General features: G+C 39.7%; 1 protein-coding gene across 2 annotated transcripts in view; it reads right to left on the minus strand.

The window, feature by feature from the left end:
• CDH12 (cadherin 12) overlaps positions 1-16,581 on the minus strand; it is an 873,582-nt gene that overhangs the window by 627,959 nt on the left and 229,042 nt on the right. For both annotated transcript variants that reach the window (XM_088468267.1, XM_088468266.1), the window contains exon 2: positions 5,212-5,256. The gene's annotated coding sequence lies outside the window, so the exon portion shown is untranslated. The remainder of the gene's footprint in view (positions 1-5,211; positions 5,257-16,581) is intronic.

Genomic DNA, 16,581 nt, shown 5'->3' on the forward strand with positions numbered 1-16,581 from the left:
GCCGGGAAGAAAGAGAGGGAGGAGCAGCAGTGGAGGGAGGAAGAAGCCATCTACAGCCACCGCCACTTGATGGAGAAGAGGAAGTGCTCAGATGGGAAGGAGCAGGAGAGGATACAGGGGATTCCACTTCCCATACAGATATTCCTGTGGTGGAGACAGACCAGGTACAGAGACTCCTGCTTTCCCACCCTCACCCTGCTTTCCTACCCTCACACTACTCTTCAACTTTCACATTGCTCTCCCACTTTTACCCAGTTTTCCCACTTTTACCGTGCTCTCCCACTTTAAACCTTTTCTCTTACTTTTTCCCTGCTCTCACACCCTCACCCTGGTCTCATGCCCTCACCCTGCTCTCACACTCTCACCCTGCTCTCACACTTTTACCTTGCTCTCACATCCACACCCTGCTCTTACACCCTCACGCTGCTCTCATACCCCCACCCACTCTCACACCATCACCCTGTTCTCACATTTTCACCTTTCTCAAACCCTCACCCTGCTCTCACACCTTTACCCCACTCTCACACCCTCACCTGTCTCTCAAACCTTTACCCCACTCGCACACCCTCACCCTGCTCTCTCACCGTCACCTCTATATTATAGACTGACATGTTAACACCCACCCCCTTCCCAAACTTTGACCATTTTGTCTGTCCAGAGCCCCATAATCTTCTTTTTTGTTGGAATTGTAGTTTACAAGTTCAGCTTTAGCTGCACCGCCCATGATGGTATGTACTCAGGAAGCCGCCGGTCAAAATGCTGACCGCCGGGCTTCCCGACACTGAAATCCCAGCATGAGACTATTGATAGTTGTCTAAAAATTGATGCCTATCATTAGCCCCACACCAAAATCCTGACGCCCGGCATACCAATTGTAGGTAAGCCGTATGTCAGGAGCGGATAGCCGCAGTAGGGGGAGCGTTAGGATTAGGGTCTTCTGGTAGTACTTATGGTTAGGCACCCCCATGGGAGGATTATGGTTAGGACAGGGGAAGGGGGGGGGTTATGGTCAGGCACCCCCAGGGGGAGGTTAGGCTTAGGCACCTCTCCAGGAGGGTTAGGTTTAGGGTACAGGGAAGGGGGGTTAGGATTACGCACCCCATGGGGGGAGGTTAGGGTTAGGCACTATAGGGGGAGGTTAGAGTTAGACACCCCTAAGGGATGGTTAGGGAGGGAGAGGGTTAGGGATAGCCTACTTACCTTCCCTGTCAGGCTCTTCATCTGCCGGCCTTCCAGCATCGGTATTTCATCGGCCGGGCTGAAGTCCGGCGGTATAACATACTGATTCTGTCATGACAGTGCTAAATATTGACACATGTACAATTCTAAGAAGTTTCCAGTTCACAAGAAAGAGAACAGTGATAGTTAAACCTTTTGTCACTGCAATCATGCAAACATATGTTTGCCTTTGTCAAGATTCTTCCAACTCTCATACATGTACTCATCCATGTCAGTGTACAATTCATTAATGCAATTATACTAAATTGTTTTGTTTGTATATTTATCTTAAACCAGCTATCTGTACATATTTGTCTTGTACTGTACATCTTATATCATTATAATGTACAGTACCGTGTAAATATTTCATTTTGCATTACTCAGTAGTATATTTATGCTTCCTTCATAAATGTTTCAAACAGAATTAAACATCTGGTAAAGAATGATATACTTCTTATAACAAATTGGGACAAAAATATTAATTGGGATACAATTATTCTTTTAGCTAGAGATGAGCGGTTTGGTTTTACTCAATTATGTTTGGATCTCAAAAACAGCATCATATTGTTTATCTGGCTCTCACGTATTGTGGATAGCCAATAAGATCAATCCAAACTAATCCAAACTTGCGCTAATTTGGCAAAAAGGTCAGAGTCAAAACCGAACTGCTGTTACAAGTCCAGTCCAGGACTTGTCTCCTGCCAGTATTCCTCCTGCTCCTGACCATGCTTCTAGATTGCCGGTTGCTAGGAGCCCCAGACGTCAGAGGATTTCACATGTTTCCTCCTAGTGTTGCCTGATTGGCAGCTGATCCTATTTGAACTTCCTGGACTGTCGCCGCCCTGTTGGCTATAGAGTTTTCATGTGGAACTTTTGGTTATGCAAGCTGCTCTCTGTGCAACCAGACTTCCAGCTATATTTTCTACATGCTGCGTGTATTCTGCTCACCGGCTTTTAAGTGACCCAAGTACCCTGGGTCCAAGCATCGCTGTCTACAGAGCCCTCCAGGCCATACAGCTATCCTGCTTCTATACCATGGTTCAAGCATCGCTGTCTACAGAGCCTCCAGGTTGTACAGCTATCCTGCTTCTATACCACGGTTCATGCATTGCTGTCTACTAAGCCCTCCAGGGCATACAGCTATCCTGCTTCTATACCACGGTTCAAGCATTGCTGTCTACAGAGCCCTGCATGCTATACAGCTATCCTGCTTCTATACCACGGTTCAAGCATCGTTGTCTACAGAGCCTCCAGGTCGTACAGCTATCCTGCTTCTATACCACGATTAAAGCATCGCTGTCTGCTGAGCCCTCCAGGCCAAACAGCTATCCTGCTTCTAAACCACGTTTCTAGCTATGCTGTCTACTAGGCCCTTCAGGCCATACAGCAATCCTGCTTCAACACCACATTTCAAGCACCACTGTCTACTAGGCCCTCCTGGCCATACTGCATTCCTGCTTCTATACCAGGTTTCAAGCATCGCTGTCTGCTAGGCCCTCCAGGTCATACTGCAATCCTGCTTCTATACCAGGTTTCAAGCATTGCTGTCTGCTAGGCCCTCCAGGCCATACAGCAATCCTGCTTCTTCACCATGTTTCAAGCATTGCTGTCTACTAGGTCTCCTGGCCATTTAACAACTTTAGTTAGGACTGTAAACCTACAGTATATTCTATTGACTGTCCTATGGTTTCAGCTCCTTATTGCACCATTGACATGTTGTGTTTTCACTGGTCCATCATATAATTTATTTAGTAAACTGCCATGATTTAACTATACTTCTTGTGTTTGTTCTTCGATGTGCCACGTATCTCCAAAACCTCCATCTCGGTCCTAGCAATTGCTAGAGGATCGTAACAACTGCTCATCTCTACTTTTATCATCTTAGACTGCATCACGTCTAAGAGAATAATTGTAGCACAAAAAGGTAATTGTAATTATATGCACATTGTAGCATATTGTGGAATGCTGAGTAGGGATACACATTTGTAAACTATTACTGACAGTTATTGTCTGTATGGAGCATAAACATATACATTGATTGTATTGAATTGATAGGATGTTTCCATACACATATCAAATTATATTAAATAGAATTATTAGTCACATTATAGATCCAATAGAGAAAGCCCTTAGATAGTATTAAGCTGGTGTAGAGTTATTTTAGTTTGCGTTAGAAAATAGATAGCAAATAGGAATAGAGGTAAAAATAATAGCAAGTCCTTACAGTATGGTAATGAATTCAGTGAGGAAAATGCCATGAAGTAAATACTATAGGTTTTTCCTACATCCAGCCATGTGAGATACCATTACCCAAAGAAATTAAGATTTCTATCTACAAGCAAGGAAATACTATTTGTTCCAGATAAATTTGTTCTTTATTCAATGTCACAACCTTGGTTTGGGCTAAAGAAACAAAGATGGGCTTAAAGATATGGACTTGTTGGAATTGCTGCTTTGAATAAATGTAAAGAATTTACAGTGCACAACTGCTAAAGACTGTATAAATGAGGTCACACCAGAGGTGCCCAGTGTTACAGCATTGTGATGAACAAACGGATGAAGACCACAACACTGAAAAGTTGCATAGCCCTCTGTGCAGAAAGCATAATGGCAGCTTCTACAGAGAATTCTACTGTCTCACACTGCAAATGTAACACGTCTACAAGGCAAGCAAGGCACACAGATGGCAGTCCTCGCCAGCAAATTGCTTTTGGTAAAATACAGTAGATGCCCCCTAAGGCATGGACCTATATAGAAAATATACCCTATGAAATGGACTCAGATAGAAAACAATATAACTACACTCAAGCTATAGTGATCAATTACTTTTCTCATGAATACTGCATTATATAATATTAAAATGGAGTAAACTAGAGTTTTATAAGAAAAAAACATTTTTACTATGTCACGATTGCAATAATAATATTTGTTATATTTTTGGTTAAAATTACAGTTAGAATAAAAAAGTGCTGGTTAGTAGAAATGTTTTATATTGCATTGGGAACAATTATAATAGCTAAAGTATGGCCAATTATAATAATTTTTCATGGCCACATACTATACTATACAGGTAATAGTGTAAATAAAATATTATTTGGAGGTAATATTAGGATTAAATGGGGTCATTGTTTGAATTAAAATAACCTCAATGAGTATTTAATAGTTTATAAAAAGTAGATAGGTTGCATTAAATAGTTTGTGTGTGCATGTAAATCAGTGTGTGTGTGTGTGTGTGTTGAAATATTTGTGAATGCCTCCATTTCTAAAAACCCACACTTTAGTAAATATACCCCATAGTCTCCCTTAAACACATGAGCCAGAAACACACATATGTATAAATGTGTTTATATAAAGTACTGTACATAATTGTGTTGTTGAACTAGTTTTAAAAATTTCATCTTTTGCTTATAAATTAACCAATTTGTAAGCCTGTTATAATATAGTTGCACATTTAATGTATACCAGATATTATTCTGCAACATGTTGATCCCATAGTGATCTGTTGTGGCTGACTCCAATTTGGACACACACCAGGATGACCAAGATGGAGAGACCAAGAGAACCTACCCTCAGCACCCAGGTCACGGAGAGCAAGGATGTGAGGTTATCTTTTACATTTTCATGGTCAAAGATGGCATTTTTTCTATTCCAACTATCAGTTAAATAAAATCTTATATGCATAACTCTACTCCTATGCACAAAAATAATTAAAGTTATGTGCAGCAGTTTCAATGTATTGCATATGACTAAGGAAGTTATAGATTAAATAAACTGTTTAATAGAAATTATAATTGCTGATGTTGCATGTAACTCTAACAACATTTGTTACTATACTATAGGTACAGAAGGAAAGTAGAAGAAAAGGGTTCAGTGGGTGAAAATTTCAGCTCTTGTTTAACTTTAAATTATTGTGGACCTTGTGAGAAAAAGACAGCTGGGTAATAGTAGGTTGATTTTTTTTAGATCTTTTTTATAACTTGAAAAAACACTTACCTAATATTGTTACACGTAACCATATGAAGAAAAAATGTGCGGGGCCTGCAAAGAGAAAAAAACAATTGTTAAATAAAAGCTCATTGAGGTTGAAAAATGAGGATTCAATCTAATCACAAAAATGTACAATAAATAAGTTTATTTGAAGGAAGTCTACTGGAATTAAATTACAAATACACTTAAAATGAATTTGTCTATTATATTTTGAAATATCTCAATTGTAGGAACTTCGAAAAGCTAAACATATAATGGAATTAGTTATGGTCACTTGCACTTCATTCTATGTTGTCCATCTTTCTTTGAGTAAGGTCATGCATGTGATTTTAATCCCTCACCCGCTCCTCTTCATTGCTTCAAATAATGGATTTGGCAGATAAATGCATGTTGTGCAGTAAAGACCTCAGTGCAAACAATGCTTTATTTTATGCTCAGTGATTGAATCCATCCATACATTGGGCCTGATTCAGAGGTGGATACAGTTGCAGCCATGACTGCGTTTTTTGCTACAGCCACAACGACTAATTCTATGGCTGGTGTCCTTCCTACCGAGTTACTGTACCCATTGGCTGCAGTGCTAATGCATCACTGTGCGAATTAACATGCATCAATCACATCATCAGCTGCACCATCAAAGATTGATTGGCAGCCTCCACTAGCACATGGCAGAGACAGGGAACTGACATTGAAATGCCGGACGGCTAAATTGATTTTCGATCTTGATACAGTAGCCCCAAAGGGCCTTAATGAGAAAATTTCATTCAGTATTTTTTTGCATCAGTGATATGTTTTCTGTTGTTTTACTTTATTAATTTTTGGGGATTTTGGGTTTGCTGGCTTTTTTATTATGTTTTTATATTGTATATTTTCTATTTTGTAGGAGATAATTTAGGCATAGCTTTAATGGTGTATACTGTAGTTGTTATTTGGTCAGATAACAGTTTGTTAGTGATGTAATTTACCTCTTTAGGGTTTTGGACATACAGAAGTGTGGATATGGCGCCTGATGCCATAGTAACATCTATGTTTGACAGATGCTAGGTCATGTGATCCTGGGTGCCATGATCACTGATCTGACAGAAGTTTTGTGGTGTTGTTTGGATCACATGACCACGTGTGTAAGCGACCATGTGACCCGGTGATGACTCACTGATTCTGGCTGGGCATTCCTTGCTCTGTGGAGCCTGTCATGTGATTGCAGTATGATGTGCTGTGGGGAGTGGCTATTAACTTTCAGGCTGATAAAAGCTGTTATGTCCTGTCTATTATAAATGTCAAGTGATTTGTTAGGATTGTACCTTATTGGCCATTTCAGATTGAGGCTTAGATTGTCACTCCAAAAGTGGGTGTGGCTTCACTGTTGTGTGTCCCAGCATGCCTCATGGAGTGCATGCTGATTGAACTCTGTACACCTGGTAATTTAGATTCTATTTAAGTGTGTCAAGTTTGGAGTGTATTTGCCTCTGGTGGCTGTGGCTTCTTCAACAATTATCTACCTTGACAAAGGTCTGTTATTAGACTGAAACATTGGAACATGTGCTATAATACTGGTGGTATGTACCAAATAAGGATTTTTCTATTGCTGCAATGGTGAGTGGCCTCCTACCTGTAATTATATATATATATATATATATATACATCCATTAGCAGCGGCACTCAAACTGCTGATGAGACACCGGAATCACCATCAGCTCCGTCGGTCAGCACCTGGAATTGTCAACCCCGGTAAACCGCAAAACAGGCATGGGTGTAAGGAGACGCCGAGGTGTAGCCATGGCAATGGAGGGGATGCCGGGGATGACTAATCTGTGTGCACACTGGAAATCCTGCGCACACTGGAAACTATGGCCCTGATTCAGACCCACTCGCAAGCGGCTGTCCGCTCGCAAGTGGGTCGATGGTCTGCACTGAGTATGCGCACGATGGAGGGAGCTCCGTCGTGCGCATGCACCAGATGCGACGAGCGAAGGAAAGTCCTTCGCTCGTTGTGTCTGATCAAAGGGGGCGTGCTGTCGATGTTGATTGACAGCATGCCCCCTTTGGTGGGCGTGCCGGGGGCGTGCCTCCCTGACGGGGCGTTCCCACGGGAACACCTCCCGTCAGAAGCCGGCCCACTGACATCACTAGTGATGTCAGTGGGAGTGATTTTGGCTCTGACAGAGCCAAAATCACTCCGGGGCTTGCGGTTGAAAACCTCAACCGCAGGCTCCGGCTCGCAGTTTCGATGGTCGCGATGGTCACGACCATCGCGGCCATCAAACTGCATGCTCGTATAGGCTGTGGGTGGTGACCCACAGCTATACGAGCGTCCAGGAGGATGCTCCATTTTTATGGAGGGCGGCCCTCATTCAGAGCGTACGCTCTGCTCAGAGCGTACAGCTCTGAATGAGGGCCAATGTGGCCATTGAGTGCCGGGGTTGACAATTCCAGCTGCACACAGGAAGTCCTGTGGGCGCTGACCAACAGAGCTGACGGTGATTCCGGCGTCTCATCAGCAGTTTGGGGTATTTAAGGTAAGATGGATGTATTGTTTATTATTCCTGAGGAAGGGTTGGAATAAACCCGAAACATTGAATTACACCATGTGTGTCTCAATTTCTCTTTGGAAAGCCAATGAGTGCCGCTGCAAATGGATGTATATTGTTGAATTTCTTTGCTGGCACCTCGGTCCTGTTGTGCAATGGAGGGAGTGCCAACCCTATGGATCTTATATATATATATATATATATATATATATATGGGGCAGAGTAACAAAGAGCAGGGGGCATAGTGGGCCCGAGCTTTGGATTGAGAGGAGGGTGGAGCAGGATGGAGCAGCGGACAAACAAAGTGAGTGATGGGGAAGATTAGAATGGAGGACAGGGCAGAGTATCTGGCAGACTGAGGTGACCTAGTTTGTAATTTCTGGTTATATTTTTTTGTTGTTGTAATTCCTCAATTTTCTCAACATGATTTAGTAATTATATTTATCCTTTAAATGTCAATATTGTCATTAATGTACATAGAAAAAAATTAGACCATGGCAACAACACTCTTATACAACTGTAGATGCATTAATACCTGCAGATTAAAACATAAACATTTTTTAACACATTTCCTGTATACAGGTGTTAAGATTGTTGTCTAGCAACAGATGTATTATCACTTCTGCACTGGATAAGACATGAGAGACCCTACCATTATCACATTGTGTGGGGGAGAGCAGCCCTAGCCCTTCTGTGCTCACTATCTTGACCAAATTGGGTAAAATTTGTTATGTAAGTAGATTAACTCTTTGATATTTGAAAGTTATTTTCTTTAAAAAATTTAAGTACAGAAAACTTTTATATATATATATATATATATATATATATATATATATAATGTAAATATATTTAAAAAAAGGCAATACATATATTGGCCAGTGTCGCAACAATATTAAAACTAGAGATGTGCGCAGACCCCCATGTTTTGCTTTGATTTTAAATCATCCTCATGTTTCGGTTTTTACAAAACCACCATTAATTGTTTTGGTTTTGGATTTCTTTAAAAATTCATAATCAGCTAAAATCATGTCATTTGGACCTGTTAAAGTTCCTATATTAGCCAAAGGCTGCAGCGAACACAAACAAGAGACAGAGCAGTAGCACAAACATTTGAAAGTTTAAAAGAATATAGCACATCTATGAACACAGTGGCATAGCAGTAGCAGACACGATGGCAGTTAAATAAACTATACAACCTTATAGAATGTTTCCGTTAATCAAGAGTTACTAGCCTAAAAGTAAAAGCCTTGTAGAAAATATAATTTTATACCAATACACTTCCTCTAGGTCACTAAACTTGCTCCAAACAGCAAATCACAGGCACTAGGCAAGTACAGGTCATTGGAGTTGGAGTACTATTTAGTGAAAGGCAAAGCATTAAAATATCATCACTACTATAAGGAAAAGTAAATCAAAAATATGGAAAAGATAAATCAAGCTTTAAAATGTGAGTTTTCAAATGCAAACTCAATCCTTACAGCAAATCAGAGGCCTCAGGCTAATACAGGTGATTGCTGCTGGAGGAAAGTCTAGTAGAAAATCAAACTTACTACAAACAGCTAATCTCTGGTGCAAGGCCAGTACAGGTGATTGGAGTTGGAGTATTTAGTGGAAGGTAAAGCTTTTATTTTCTATTAGAAAAAGTAAATCAGAAACATGGAACAAATAATTTAAAACCAAACTTCCAAATATGAATTTTCAAATGCAAACTGAGTAAGGGTTGCCAGAAGCTGCACAAGCATTATGTGCTATATTAGTAGGGGCTGATGCATCTATCACCACTCATATATGTTACATTCTCTGTATCTGTAGAGAAGCTGCAAGAACAGTGCTTAAAGTATATGCCTGGATGAGAAACTGGTGATGAATGGTCTTGCAAGATACAGAACATCAACACCTGTGACCAGTGGCTGAACAGAATGAGACACATGCTGTTGCCATTATCTCCAGAAAAGAGTTCAGCAACTGGAGCTCATACATCAACTTTTTTTCTAATGAAGGAGAAAAAGATGAAATGAGCAACTTAGATAATCTGTACTCATCATAGTCAATTAGGGGGAATCTAAAAGAGAGTCTCATTACCACAGTGCACCTATTAGTATTTTCATAAATTTGGTTTGGCAAAGATAATCTGTAACTTAAACACATTCATACTGTCACCATCACTATTCACATTCATTGTATGTGAGCATAGTGGGGACTTGAAACCTTGTCTTCCTGAAGTCAGTATTTTGCTTTGTATTAATATAATTTTGTTTTGGGTCCAAAATATCCACTAAATAGTAAGCAAAGTAATATATGTTGCCAGTCAAACACAAAAAATATTGGCAAAGCCCATAATGAAAAGTAGGTAGTGCAAGATGGAATTGTCCTTAGGCCCTCCCTTTCACCTGTATGTTGTATAATAAAAACCACATGCAAAGTTTAACAAACCAAGCACTTCAGCAACAAGGACTGCCACTTTTGTGACTGATAGGCTTGATCTGTTTGGGCCCCCACAGAAAAAAAAAATATTTTGATGCTTTGGTTAAACCAAGCTTCCAATATACTTAAGGTTAACAGTGTTACTCATCCTTAAAGTTGAAGATGGCATCATTCTCATCATAACTTCCATCACTGTTGTTAATGTAATCACACAATAGTAGCTCATCCTCACTGGAATCCACCATTATAGTATATGTTTGTAATTGGTAGCAAAGGTATTTCTCATGGAATTTGTATCTTATTTTTGGTGAACATCAGTTTTTCACATTTTGTGGAAGTAGCTCACAAGGTTCCCAGCTGTTCTAAGCACTCTTTCTAAGTACACACTCGAGGGTGGGCAGTTTAAGTACACATTGACTAGTTTGTACAAGTCATGCATTTTATTTCTTCCAGTTTATTTATATATACAAGTCAAGCATACATTTCAGAATCAATTAGTTTAATCTCCTCTTTCAGCTTCTATAGCTGAGATTCCAGTAGTTTAATTAAGGTTATAACCTGACTAAGGCTGTCAGTGTCTGAACTCACTTGATAGGTTACAATTTCAAATGGTTTCAGTAGTTTGAATAAACAGAGAGTATTCTCCAGTGTGCTGCAGTAAGTTAGTTACATGTCCCCCTTGTCCTCTAATGGCTTGATATGTACATCATGATGGCTAGTTTCTGTTCCTCAAGTCACTTAAGCCTATAAAGGGTGGAATTTCACCTGGTTACTACATATTGCTTCAGGTTAATTTGCATGGCAAATTAACCTGTCTTGCAGCTACTGCACTGTTCTACATTGCTGAATGCTGGAAATGTTCAAAAAATTTATGGGCCACAGACAGCATTTCCTGCATGTACCTGTAATTTTTTAAGAAGTTTCTGACCCAGAAAGTTTATTGTGTGTTCCAAACATGGTACTTGTTGAAATTCTGAGGTGAGGAATTGCTAATCTGATAAAGAAGAATCATTATGGAATTTGGTAGCATAAACACCTCAAATAATAAACTATAACAAGAAGTTGCATTGATGGACGATATTGGTTGCAGATCTAATGCTAACATAGCCATCATGGCTTCAGTGATCCACTGTACAACAGGATGGTGGCTGTCATACTAGATATGTCTTAAATTCTTTCACCAACAATTGTTGTGTGAAACTACTAGTCTTCTTGGCCCCATTCTGTGATGAATATTCATCCACAGCAGCAGTGTGCTTAGTGCACAAGGATTCTTCTTGAGAATTGTGGATTGCATCAAATAGTCAGTTTGCCTTTGCAAATTGGATGCAGGAGGACTACATCTAAATGTTAGATAGGAGGATAATGATGAATGTGTTTGTAGTGGAGATGACATGTGCTGGTTTCTATCCATGCTGCTGGCAGCTGATGCTGGACTGATTTTTATATATGCTTTTCCAGATTTTTATAAACCACTTTAATGAATTTGTGCAAATTATGTATTAGAAATGAGGTGTATAGATGCTTAACATCCCTACCTATACTTTCTTTGGCACTGCAAATACTACAGATGCCTTGACAAATATTGTCATCAAGTGCTGCCACTGTTGGTTTGACTTACTTTGACACAAACAACGTCATCCTTCTGAATTGTATAAACTTGATCAATACATTCATCATCATCATCCTCATCATCTTTATTAGTGTCAGATACACAAGTATCCCCCAATTATCCTGTTAAAGTTCAAAAGCTTTAAAAATATCATCCTCAATTTCTATGTCTAAACCAACATCATCATTATTTTCCTAATACTGATCTTCTCATTTGCAGAGAGTAAAGAAATGGTGAAAGAAGGCATCTCTAGGATTACAGTGTCAGAATCAGAAATGTCAGACTCACAAATAGCACTCATGGACACCTTTATAGACTCTTCTCAGGAATGTGTGAAGTTTGTGAACACACAATTTGTTCTTCAACCTTAGGGTTAAATGTAATAGGGTGAGAGTTTAGAAAATGTGAGAGTTTAGCAGTAAACTCTCACACTTTATAAACTTGCCCAATGTAATAGAGTCCGAGAACATGCCAAATCACATGGTTTTTTACTCAAAAAACTATCAAGATTTAAACTTTCCAGATGTTTTCCCATTTTGAAGATAAAACTTGACCAATGTTACACATCAAGAATCAGAGTGAGAAGTTTGTGCATGCAAGGTTAAAAAGTTTTCTGGCTGTGTTTGGCCCTGGCTTTCACAATAGACATTCCAGTATATGAAAGAGCAGTAGCAGAACCACAATTGTCAATTTTACATATTGTGATAGTAACTTTTCCCATTATTGGTAGAGGTGATATTTTCTTTAACATTGTTTAGATATGGAGTGCCCTTTCCTACACCTTCTTCTTACCTTATGACCTCCTCTAAAAGTAGATGTTAATGAAGTACTATGATTGCCAGCACTAGTACCCCGATGACTCTGGTCTTATATAAACTAATTCAGAATTGATTTACACCATGATAGGAGTAATGCTACTGTACTTGAAATTGTAACTTCCAACACACTAAGTGAACATACAATGAAATAGGGAAGTGAGGGACTGTTAACTTTACCATATAGTTTTATTAGAAGATGTGAAAATTAAAAAAAAACTAGGAAAAAATTTATTTTTTCAGCTTTTTTATTTTGGGGTGTAGTAGACAGGCACACAATACCCACTAAGAAAACTAATATATGCTGCCCTTAAAAAAAAAACAATCTTTGCTTGAAATATCGAAATGTAATTAAAAGACTTGATATTTATTTTATTATTTTGGAATGCAGCTGATGTGGATACAACACCCAGTATGCACAGTAATGTAAGCTGACTCTCAAAAACACACAATCTTCCCTTGAAATTCAGTATGTAGACAAAAGTGATTGGATACTGACAGCAAGTTGATCAACAAGATTTTATTGACATCACTACTTTGTAGGTCCACCAAGTGCAGTGATTACTGCAGATATTCTTTTTGCCAAATTTTCCACAAGTTCTTGGACAACAGCAGGTGGTATGTTTTGCCATTCTGCCTTTAGTACAGTGACCAACTGTGACAATGAAGAAGGTAGAGTCGACCTAGAATGCATTCATTGGTCCAATTCATTTCAGAAGTTCTCAATGGGGTTAAGATCTGACCAGAGCATCCATGATTAGCTGGGCTTAGATGGCCAGACAATCTAGGTTACCAAATTTTCTGTATACCAGTCCAGCATTGCCCTGGAAAAATGACAGATGGCATTGTTGTCCTGATAAAAAACATGTGTTGTTTCCATAGACCTGCAATAATGTAGGGAGCACAGAGTTATCGAGAACATATCTATACTTCTCATTTTAAACCTTTATAAACATGTGTCTGCTGCAGGAGCACATCATTCCACTTGTGCAGGGGTGTCCAATCCCTTTTGTCTACATAATGTTTCTCAACTAAATTGTAAAAGTCTTGAGACTTTTTAAAACTAGAAAAAGATGCTATCTTTGGGGTGCAGCTCACTCAGACATAACAATATTTATTTGTTAGCTAAGCTTGCAATCACAGTACTGTATATGCCACATGCAATGCATAAGATATATAATGTACATTTATTTATTAACAGTCTCTTATATAGCGCAACATATTCCGTTATGCTTCACAATTATATATATATATATATATATATACATATATACAGTGTATATATATATATATATACCTTGTATATAGATTGATAGCTGTAGTGTCTGTCCCTTTATCTCCCCTTGGAATGTACAGTTTAAAAGACTGTGCTTTTCTGTCCACCAAGACACAGCACTGAGCAAACTAGATATATGGTCAGCTAAGCTAGAAATATTATCACAGTACTATTTCTGCCCTTATGCACTGCAGTGTAAATAGAGATGCCCATGTAAAAAGCAAGTGTAATTACAGCTCACTTCAACAAACATTCACAGGAGTAGCTTGTGTTGCAGCTTTCTTACTACTGTCTGACCCTCACAGACACATGTATTAAAGATTCCTTCTTTTCCACCCTTTTTCCACCCACTCCAACCACTGACAACTCAAATGACGACTATTGCAGCACAGCTAAAGCCCATAACCCTCTCCATGCACTGTCTTGTGTAAAATGACACCTGAAATCATGAAGGAGAGATTTACTGGATATGCAATTCAAAACTTGTGAGATCTGAGATCTCTGGGAAATTATATTTTGCCTAATTTGAGATTCAAATTTGGTGGGAGGAACTGAGCCATGACTAGGTTCAACATGGTTACCTAAAATTTGGTTCTGTCGGAATTCTCCAAATTGAACCACTTATCTCCAGTTAAAACTTGAAAACAATTTTGATTCTAAACGTGAATATAAATGTTAACAATAGCTTCAACTTCCTTTATTACAAACTTGCCCAAGTCTTAGGGCATGATTGAGTTCAGCATGAGTTTCCATTGAAACCTTATGGGATCTGAAGATGCACAGATTTCTGAACTTTATGGTATGGAAATATTACTTTGTTTTATGGGGTGAGAGGTAAAACAAATAAAGTTTCCCTGGTTAGATATCCCACGAGTTATTAGCATGAAAGCTTTTAATGGCACCTCATAACTAACTGAATTGCCCCTATATTCTGAAAGGCTGGATAAAGGCCATGATTTGAGGACAGACACAAATGTTTGGTTTATTAGCAGATCATTTATTTATTTAATTTAATTACTTCAATCTTAAATCTCTAAAAGGATTGAAGAACTCATACAGATGCGCTTATCCACCAGGGAAAACAATGTTTCCAAACTGGCAGCTCCTAACAAGCAGGGTCTGCTACCTGTTGTAAAAAGAAGAAACAAAAGGAGTTGTGTAGGAGCGCTTGTTTGTGAAAAAAAAGCATATATACTGATAGTATATGGATATTTAATAATAAAATAAACAATGATAATAACAATATAGAAATGGCAGTGCAATGGTTCCGACTGTTATTATAATGGCCCTATTGAAGACAATCTATTGGTAGAAAAGTTCATTGCATCTGAAAGACACAGTTCCTGAAGTGGATACAATCCTTATGTACAGAAATGGGAACAATGTTGCTGATAAAATTATACTGTATTGTTTCCAGCGATGATGGGATAGTTAATGCATAGTTAATGCAGAGAGCTGCTTAATAAATGAAAAATAGATAGTCCCATAAATATCAGAAACAACTGGTGTAGATGATCAGAATGAAACACTTTGGTGGTAAATGTGTGACTGAAATATGAATATTTACCATTGATGTCTGCAGTCTCTATAGCTCTGGGTGCCAAGAAATTAAATGAAAATCTCTTGCATGGAGTGTGGCTCTACCGCTCGTTAGCGGAAGCGTGAATGCCACCTCTTAGATCGGAGCATGATGACTGACAGATTGAAGTCCCCAGCTCTGTGTTCCGTGGCTAGCGGAATGCATCAGTCAGCCGCGAGCCGCTGGGCTTCATAGCCACAGCACAGGTGACGCCTTCCGCTAGCCACGGAACACAGAGCTGGGGACATCAATCTGTCAGTCATCATGCTCCGATCTAAGAGCTGGTATTCACGCTCCCGCTGACGAGACAGATATATACACACAGACACACATATACACACTGACAGACACACTAATACACACAAACACATACACTAACACAGACACACTCTGCAGCGTAGCCAGCGCTTACCTAAGAACATGAATACAGACTTAGCCAAATAAATACTGTCTGACACCACACCCGCCCGCCCGCCCACTCAACCTCCCCCTCCCCACGCACCTTCACCCACGGCGTGCGGCTACGGGACTCAACAGCGCTGGCAACAGTGGATTACACTGTGTCACCCGGCAGCAGGCACGCTCATCCTCAGATGCCGGTCACGATGGTGCCCCTATGTGGGAACTGACTGGGAGGGGCTTGCATGCTGAGCTCCCCCTACAGCCAGCCCAGGTAGTTGGGACTCTTGGAAAAAAAAAGCTCAGCCGCTCCGGCCAGCGGCGAATGGAGCAACGGGCAGGGGGTTTTTCTAGGTACTCGGAAACCCCCCCTGTGTGCGCGTGTGCAATTTAATGTACAACATTTGTACAGCTTTGTGTGACTGAGCCTGAATCTGTATATAAAGTGTTGTGATGCAGCAGTCACAATTTTTCTTCATGCCAAGTTCTGAAGTGCCTCTTCTGTGACTTTGTACATGTTTAACACTAATTCCTGTTCAGGTAATGTCACAGTCCAGTTCTTCTAGTACATGTTGAATGGTGTTTCGCTGCATTTGCAATGTGAATAAGATGCACAATTTGCAGTTTCCCACTTATTGCTACAGTATATAGTGTACCCTCAGAGAAAAAAGTTCTCTTTAACTCTGGAATAATATTGATGGACTGTCCCAGCACTATCGAAGGGTAAAGCACTGGGACTGCTA

This window comes from Taudactylus pleione, unplaced genomic scaffold (genome assembly GCF_031769625.1).
Source record: "Taudactylus pleione unplaced genomic scaffold, aTauple2 ptg000083l, whole genome shotgun sequence".
In the NCBI taxonomy this organism is placed as follows: Eukaryota; Metazoa; Chordata; class Amphibia; order Anura; family Myobatrachidae; genus Taudactylus; species Taudactylus pleione.